The sequence below is a fragment of the Numida meleagris genome, chromosome 2, assembly GCF_002078875.1.
Source record: "Numida meleagris isolate 19003 breed g44 Domestic line chromosome 2, NumMel1.0, whole genome shotgun sequence".
Taxonomy (NCBI): Eukaryota; Metazoa; Chordata; class Aves; order Galliformes; family Numididae; genus Numida; species Numida meleagris.
In genome coordinates, this window is record NC_034410.1 from 107,069,070 (window position 1) to 107,078,757 (window position 9,688).

Consider the following 9,688-nt stretch of genomic DNA (forward strand, 5'->3'; position numbering starts at 1 on the left):
GATAAGGTCTCCCCTGAGCCTCCTCTACTCCAGACTGAACAATCCCAGCTCCCTCAGCCACTCCCCATAAGGCCTGTACCACATCAGCAGCCTTTCCCTCATCCACCAGACAAGTCACTCAAAGGAGATCAGGTTGGTCAAGCAGGACGTGCCCTTCACAAACCCATGCTGGCTGGGCCCGATCCCCTGGTTGTCCTGCAAATGCCGCATGATCTCCCTCAGGACAATCTGCTCCATAACCTTCCCTGGCACCAAGCTTAGGCTGACAGGCCTGTAGTTCCCCGGATCCTCCTTACGACCCTTCTTGTAGATGGGAGTCACACTGGCAAGTCTCCAGTCTTCTGGGACCTCCCAGTTGACCAGGAACACTGACAGATGATGGAAAGCGGCTTGGCTATCTCCTCCACCAGCTCCCTCAGTACTCTTGGGTGGATCTCGTCCGGCCCCATGGACCTGTGGCAGTCCAGGTGGAGTAGTAGGTCTCTGATGGTTTCCTCCTGAATCATGAGGGGTTTATTTCGCTCCCCATGCGAGACTTCCAGGTCAGAGAGTAGAGTACTCTGAGGACAACTGGTCTGGCTTTGAAAGGCAGACGTAATAAAGGCATTGAGAACCTCAGCCTTTTCATTGTCCTCAGTGGCCACATTCCCAGCTGCGTCCAGTAAAGAATGGAGATTCTCCTTGGTCCTCCTCTTACTGTTAATATATTTGTAGAAGTGTTTCTTGTTTCCTTTAATCCCAGCAGCCAAGCTTAATTCGAGCTGGGCCTTTGCCTTTCTAATTTTCTCCCTGCACATCCTAACAACTTCTTTGTACTCTTTCCGAGTTGCCTGTCCCTTCTTCCACAGGAAGTAGATTTTCTTTTTCTCCTGGAGCCTCAGGAAAAGTTCCCTGTTCATCCACGCCGGTCTCCTTCCCCGCCGACTCATCTTGTGGCTCAGGGGGACAGCCTGTTCCTGCGCCTTTAGGACTTCCTCCTTGAGGAGCGACCAGCCTTCCTGGACCCCTTTACTCTCCAGGACCAAATCCCAAGGGACCCTCCCTACCAGTCTCCTGAACAGTTCAAAGTCTGCCCTCCAAAAGTCCAAGGTAGCAGTTTTACTGTCCCCTCTCCTGCTTCCACCAAGAATTGAGAACTCTACCATTTCATGGTCGCTCTGTCCAAGGCAGCCTCCAACTTCCACATCTCCCACCAGACCTTCTCTGTTTGTAAACAGCAGGTCTAGCAGGGCACCTCCCCTGGTAGGTTCTCTCACCAGCTGCAGAAGGAAGTTATCTTCCATACACTGTAGAAACCTCCTAGACTGCTTCTTCTGTGCCATGTTGTATTCCCAGCATGTATCAGGGAAGTTGAAGTCCCCCATGAGGACAAGGGCTGGCGATCGCGCAACTTCAGCCAGCTGTTTATAGAACGCCTCATCTGTCTGTTCATCCTGGTTAGGCGGTCTATAACAGACCCCCACCAGGATGTCTGCCTTGTCAGCCTTTCCTTTGATCATAACCCACAGAGATTCAACATTGTCTTCCCCAGTTGCACGCTCAGTAATGTCAAAACAGTCTCTAACATAGAGAGCCATGCCACCACCCCTCCTTCCTTGCCTATCCTTTCTGAAGAGCTTGTAGCCGTCCATCGCAGCACTCCAGTCATGGGAGCGATCCCACCATGTTTCCGTAATGGCAACTAAGTCATAGTTTGCCTGCCGCATGAAGGCTTCCAGCTCCTCCTGTTTGTTGCTCATGCTGCGGGCATTGGCGTAGATGCACTTCAGCTGAGCCCCTTGGCCCACCCCTAATCCCGATACCCACCTAGGCACACCTCTTGCAGGACTGGTTTTATCCCCTTCCCCCTTCCTCTCTAGTTTAAAGCCCTCAACTAGAGAGGGCACTGATCTTATGATCTTACTATTTTGGAATACATTCCAGCAACCCATTATAGAAAAGATAACCAAATGAACTGAGTAGAACAGATTCTGTTATACTGAACAAAGATGCTGGTAGGGAATCTCTGTCCCATTTGAATGCTAGATTGTATAAAAAATTCTGCTATTCTCACTTTTAAATAATTTTGGTAAGAACTAAATTAATTAGGAGTTAAAATCCTGCATGCGTTATTTCCACCCACAAGTACTTCAGGAAATCCTCATGCATAAGTTTAAATTTTGGATATAAATGGTGCTGCTGCTGCTAGGCAGAAGTGTTGAGTACTGCCTTTTTTTTTTTTTTAACTACAGAATTTCTTTTTTTATTATTTTTAACCTATGACAAGGTGCTATAAAACATTACTGTCAGAAGGATTGAGCTTGCTATGCTAATCAGTCTGAAGTGTTCAGGATGACCAGACTGTGCTCTTTGCATGTAGGGAAGACTTTTAGCAGTCTGTAAATACTGGTGTCAACTATACTTAGCACAAAAAGACACAAATGTATGGCATGCATTCACAAAAATAAAAAATTCTCTAGATGATAAGAAACTGGTTCCTGATATGCAATTTTAGACATATAGGTACAGATTTGGGTACAAATAGTACATTTTCCACAGATGCAAATTCTACTTTTCTGTGTTTCCATTATTCTTAATGTACACTTCACGTCTTAAAAGCCATCTCTAGGGTTTAACTCACTGTTTCATCTTATTATCCTTTGTCACTAGAACATCAGCTGAATAAAACGAAGAGTTTTTTTCTGGGTTTATATTCAATCTGAGAGCTTAAGAGTGTGAAAATAGAACCATAATTAATATGTTAATTGTGGGGAATGCATTTAAAGGTCTGCTATGATTATATATGTAGTCTTCAGTGATTGAATGTATGGCAGGACAGTGAAATCCTCAAGTATGGAAAAGGCCTTCTTAAAAACTCCAATGATGGACTAAAATCCAACTCTCTTAAATTTTATCTAATATCATTTGTATTTTTCAGAACTTAATTGTTAAGGGTATGTGTCAAGTACATACCACCTGTTGAAAATATGTTAATTCTAAGGTTAATGAATCCTGCATTAAGAGACAAATAGGAATTCAGAACTCATTATCTTCCTTTCATTCTCTCTTCTTGCCTTTTGCGTTGCAGGAATCATTGTCAACTGATTCTGACCTGTCATAGATTTTTTTTATTGTTGTACATTGGATTTTGCATCCAGAGGTCATCTCAACCACAGTTTCTGCCTGCCTGTTCTCATGTCTGCTCAGGATGAATGAAAGTGCTGCAGAAAATATTGTTCTTTTGCACTTTACTTCTGATAAAAAGAGAAATTAAAGACTGACGGAGAGATTTACTGTAGAAAGAACTTTAATTCAGCAGAAATACCCTAAATATGTTTTAGAAAACATTCCATTTACCATATCCTCAATTTGGCAGAGCTATAGAAAAGCAGAACTTACTTTTTCTTTTGAAACCTGTCATCATTTCAGAAATATAATGCAACTGTTGACTGTTATTGTTTTAGGAAATGCTCAAGTAATTGCTTCTTACAATTTAAGAAAAGAATTTCACTGCAGAATATTTTATTGCTGTCCACCTTATGCCTGCAATATACAGACATGAAAAGAGCTACCATAGACAAATCGGTACCTCTTACAGTGAACTAAGCTCAGCCTCAAAAGAGCATGTTGAGCTCTTGTTATAAATTTTACTACGAAAAGATATAGAAAAAGAAAAATTACAGCATTGACCTTCCTTAGCCTTCTAAGAACATTGATGCCAAAATGGAGTTGACAGTATTTTCTTCAGGCAAATAATTTCCCCTGAAGTTTCATCACAGAAAACAAACAATGTAGAACTACCTGTAAATAATTTAAGTTGTAATTTTATTCTTCATTCAGGTAATTGATCATTAAGCATCCTTGGAGACTGATAGAAAAGAGGAACTGTTTTTGTAAAATGAATTCTGAGGGAATCAGATAAAATTATGGCTTCAGCAATGTCATCTACCTGGACTTGTGCAAGGCCTCTGACATGGTCCCCTACCACATCCTTATCTCTAAATTGGAGAGATATGGATTTGAGGGGTGGACTATTCAGTGGATAAAGAATTGGTTGGAAGGCCGTAGACAGAGGGTTGTGTTGAATGGCACTATGTCCAGGTGGAGGCCAGTGATGAGCGGTGCCCCCTTGGGGTCTGTCTTGGGACTGGTGCTCTTCAGCATCTTCGTCAATGACATTGATGATGGGCTTGAGTGCATCCTCAGCAAGTTTGCAGATGACACCAAGCTGAGTGGTGTGGTTGACATGTTACAAGGAAGGGATGCCATCCAGACAGACCTCAGCAAACTCAAAAGGTGGGCCCGTGTGAACATCATGAGGTTCAACATAGCAAAGTGCAAGGTTTTGCACTTGGGCTGGATTAATCCCAGATATGTATACAGACTGGCAGAAGAACTCCTTGAGAGTAGCCCTGCAGAGAAGGACCTGGTGGTCCTGGCGGATGAAAAACTGAACATGAGCCAGCAGTGTGCTCTTGCAGCTCGGAAGGCCAATGGTATCCCGGGCTCCATCAGAACAGGGGTGGCCAGCAGGGAGAGGGAGGTAATTGTCCCTCTCTGCTCTGCTTTCATGAGCCCCCATTTGGAGTGCTGCGTCCAGGTCTAGGGCTCCCAGTACAAGAAAGACAGGGAGCTGTTGGAGAGGGTCCAGAGGAGGGCCACAAAGATCAGAGGGCTGGAGCACCTCCCCTACGAAGGCAGGCTGAGGGAGCTGGGCTTGTTCAGCCTGGAGAAGAGAAGGCTGTGGGGTGGCCTCATTGAAGCCTTCCACTATTTAAAAGGGGATTATAAACAGGGGGGGAATCAACTTTTTACAAGGGTAGATAGCGATAGGAGAAGGAGGAATGGTTTTAAGCTCAAGGAGGAAAGGTTTAGATTGGATGTCAGGGGAAGTTCTTCACAGAGAGAGTGGCGAGGTGCTGGAACAGGCTGCCCAGAGAGGCTGTGGATGCTCCATCCCTGGAGGTGTTCAAGACCAGTTTAGATGGAGCCCTGGGCAACCTGGACTAGTACCAGATCTGGAGATTGGTGGCCCTGAATGTGGCAGGGGGGTTGAAACTTGATGATCCTTGAGGCCCCCTCCAACCCAGCCATTCTATGATTCTATGATATGATTCTATGATAGAGCAAACTATCTTCTGTGTGATACTGTCTTTCATACAGTTTAAAACCAAACATAGACTTTGTATGTAATGTCTTAAGTCATTTTGACAGCAAGCCTTGCAGAGTAAATAGAGAACAGGGGAATGGTTGGTCGAAATAGGAGATCACAGAGGAAAAGAGGAAAGAATCTGTGACAGATATATGCTGTGATGTTGCCAGGGATATATGTGATCAGACTCGGATAACTGCCAGGGCTGTGCAATAAAACACCATGCACAGGAATATGTGAGATGAGAAGTCTCATTATTTACCTCTGAGAGTCTAAAGTGAAAAAAGTTAAACTAATCCAAAGATGTTTTGGATGCTCTATCTACTAATTATATCCATTTTACAAATCAAGCAGCAGCATAATTTCAATCCTGGTAAAAATATTACAGACAATCCAAGTAGCAAAACAAACATGATAGGGCATTGTGTCAATGTTTTTTTTTCTGATATAATTTCCATAATAAAATCTCGTATGATGCCATGTTTTGGCTTTTTGGTGAAAGTAGTGTTGATAGCTGTGGTGAAAATGCTAAGTCAGGGCTTGAACCAGTGATTGAGCACGTGGTGGGAAGGCAGGCCCAACCCAGGGGAGCTCAGGTCATGCAATGCACCTGAGTAACTGTAAGGGGTGGAGCCAGGATCCACCCCTTCCCAGATCTCATTTAAGGGTTGGCAGTGGAGGCAAGTGTATCTCTCTAGAGACTCTTGTGTACCTGAGGCCTTCTGAAGGTAAGCAGAGGCTTTCCTTTGTTTCTGTGTTCAGAGCTGCTGCATTTGAGTGTATCCTCACTTGCTGCTGCCTGCTACTATGCTGCCATTGCTGTGCTCTCCATTGTATTATAGTGTTACAGTAGCACACTGATGTTGCAGTTATTGCAGGGTAGTGCTAATGCTGAGTAAGAGACATCACAGTTTATTTTGCTGTTTTCCCATGTGAGAAACTGGGAGTGGACAGAACCAGGACAGCTGACCGAAATTGGACGAAGTGATATCCTATACCTTAAGGCAACATGCAGAGCTATAAAACTGGAGGAAGTTGGCTGGGGGCAGCTGCTGCTCAGAGACTGGCTGTACGTCAATCAGCAGGTGGTGAGAAATTGCACTGTGTGTCACTTGTTTTGTGTATACATGTACTTATCACTACTGTCTCTTCTTTTTCTGTGTTCTTAAGCTGTCAGCTCGTGAGTTTTACCTTTCTCTGTTTCTCACTGTAGGGGAGTGAGCAAACAACTGTGTGGTGCTGAGTTAACTACCAGGTTAAGCTGGAAGATTTGTGTATCCTGGGCAAGCTCTTAATGATAAAAGTTATCACTGAAGAATAACTAGAACATTAGGTCAACTCAGCTTGAATTAGGGACCTATGGTTCAACTGTAGGGGTCATGAAAGCTGCGCTCTTTGACTAATCACAGATTTGGCTACAGTAAAGCTAATGATGGGTAGATTGTTCAGGCAGTAACTTCTAATGTAATTTACCTGGTATTTTCCATTTATTTCCTCATATTTACTGTGCATATTCCGTAATCAGGAAGCTAAGTCTTTTACAGAAAGTGAGACAAGCGGGGCAGATTACCCAGTATGATAGTAAACATAGCAAAAAAATGTTTAACGTAACAGAATTGTGAGGGGATTTGGACTATTGCCTGTGGAGATAAAGGTAGAAAAGAGCAAAGTTAGTTCAATAAAAGGATTAGTTGGAGATAAGGGCAGTATTTAATGAAGTGGACATTAATATGTTCAAGTTAGAAATAAGTAATGTACACAAAGTCAGTAAGTTAAAGGACAGTCTTCCCATGGGGATCACACAGAGTGAATAATATATGTTGTTTTGATGGAAACTGATAAATTTGTGAATGGGTTGCACATAAAAAAACTGCAAGAACATGATCATGAAGTTCTCTTCCACTCTTGTATCAAATGGAATAACCTTTCTGTTATTTTTAGGACAAAGCGGATTTCTACGTGAAACAACCGTGCTGTTCTTGTTTGCCTATTTTTCATACCATAAAAAGAAAAGTAATTAGAATTAGATGAAGAGCTGAACAGACTATGAGTTTCTTGCTGACAAGAACTTGGAATAAGTAGCTGTAAGATTGAAAACTGAATATTGTGGAAATAGTGGAAAAACGAAACTCCATAGTCTCAACATACACTCTCAAAATTTCAATAAATTTAAGAAATAAAGACACTTGAATTGCCATACATCAGTATGCCTGCAAGCTATTCGGAACTGCTGGCAGGCATATTAACGTTCGTTATCTTCCAGGTTATAATCGAAGAACAAACTGGGGCTTACTACATTAACCTGAGAGAGAGCATATTGACTGTGGAGATTTAGGACAATTACAAGGTGTTTAAAACATTAGGAACGTCATATTGAAGCTTTCATTATTAAAGTGGGGTTGTAATGAGATATCCCAGCTCACAGCTACAAAATTGCATTTTAATGTAAAATCATGTTAAATAGACACTACTTCTCAAGAGAGAAGCCTGAGGAAAGAAAACAATTTACTGTGTTGTACTGCATACATGCTAAGAAATTAGAAAATCCTGAAGACGTGGAGCTGATGAACTAACTTTACATCTGTCAAAAACATATTCTGGTTGAAAATAATGTTTCCTTACTTTATAAAATAGTTATTATGGCTTACTTTTTCTAATAATTTGTTTGCAAACTATTGTGTGTTTCACGACCTGTGTATGTATGTAACCTCTTGACCAGAGTACAAGGGTTGTGCTGTTACTTCTGAGTGAGATACAATGAAGTGGTCAGGCAGTTCATTGGCAGCATGAAGTGAAAGATTACTAAGTGATTATTTTTGTTATGTAATGTTCAGACTGTGTTATATCTAGCTCAGTAAATGCTCTGTAGAAGGTGATTAAATTAGTTTCTGTTGATCTCTTCCGTCTTGAATTGTGCGTGAGGTCATAACTGCACTTGAAGTGAAAGCATCTCCCATAACACCAAGGGCTAAATACTGGACCCAGCTCTGATTTCACACTAGAGCTGCATGCTTCACCTGTACTGGACAGAATTATGTTCTAGAAGTTCAGAAAACAAACTGTGTTTACCACACAATGTTCATCAGGTACTGAGAAATCTGTTCTTCCCCAGAAAGAGATAAAAAGAGCTGCAGAGAAGGACAAATGATACCCTGATAACCACGAATGCACACTGTCAGTGTCACCTCCTTCCAGGTAGATGGGAGAGTCAGGAATTTTGTCCCATGGTAAAGGCTGTTCACAGAAACAGGAGGATTTTACTTATGCATGTTTCTTGGAAGCACCTTGAAGAAAAGACTTGTCACTTGAAAGAGGCAGTGGCCACGTGGAAGAGTCAGAATCAGTTTTCATTTGCAACATCTGGGAGTTTTTATTTCATAAATATTATCTTCAAAAAAAATCACAGAACAGTCAAAGGTGGAAGGGACCTAGGAGCCATCAGGCCCAACCCTGGCTCCAGCAGGGACGCCCAGGACTGTATCTGCGTGGCTACTGAAGGTCTCCAAGGAAGAGACTTTACAGCCTCTTTGAGCAACCTGTGCCAGCGCTCTGTCACCTGGATAGGGAAATTTAGCTGCAGTATATCTATCCTAAGCAGATGCTCTGGGGAAAAATTTAATATAGGAGTTGGAAGTCAAAAATATACCTCAGAGAAATACAAGCTACTCATTTTAAGTACATCCTGGTGAGCTGTTAACAAATGCTGTGTGTCCCAAACTGATGCAATAACAAGCAACACTGCCAAATGCTCTGAATGACAGTCATTTTTTGTATGTTTAAACAAGGCTCAAAATAACTGTATTGCCCTGTATTGTCAGTATTTTATTTAATTATCTGTAACATAAAAGAATAGCTTGGTTTATTTTGGATTACACTGATTAGGAGACTACCATGAAACACCACTTGGAATAATACATCATTACTTAAAATGCATACAGTTTGTTGTTTATGTTAATTTTAAGAGACCTTTATATTTTAGCAAAACAATTTATAAATGTGTTGTGCAAATAATGCAATTGTTTAAATATATGTCAATAAAGCCAAATCTGGGACTGTGCAAATAAACTGTCAAGGAAAAGAATGTTTACAATTTTCCTTACATAAGAATCTTTACTGTGACAATTCTCTGTGTTAGGAGCATTGGAATATTCAGATTGGAGAAGTCTAACTCTGTGCCTGTGTACTATTGTGTGTACTTCTTTCTGGCTAATGGCGTTCATCTCTGGGGCTCCCAGTCTAAGAACATATTCAGGCAGGTCTAGAGTTGGGCCATGAATAGGAGAGTTGCTGGAGCACCTCTCCTATGAAGACAGACTGAGAAAATTGGGGTTGTTCAACCTGGAAAAGGGAATGCTCTAGGGAGACCTCACTGAAGTGTTTCTGTACTTAAAGGGGCTTATAAACTAAAAGAGGGGTGATGTAGGTTAAATATTAGGAGAAATTTCTTTGTTCAGAGGGTGGTGAATCACTGGCACGGCAGCCCAGAGAAGCTGTGGATGCCCCATCCTTGGAGGCACTTAAGGCCAGGTTGGATGGAGCCTCAGGCAGCCTGAGCTG

At 42.1% G+C, this 9,688-nt stretch overlaps 1 long non-coding RNA gene across 1 annotated transcript; it reads left to right on the top strand.

Annotated features, from left to right (window-relative positions):
- LOC110395014 lies at positions 5,821-9,238 on the top strand. The gene is made up of 3 exons (XR_002436098.1): positions 5,821-5,859; positions 6,069-6,216; positions 7,073-9,238. It is a non-coding gene; the product is annotated as an uncharacterized LOC110395014 (long non-coding RNA).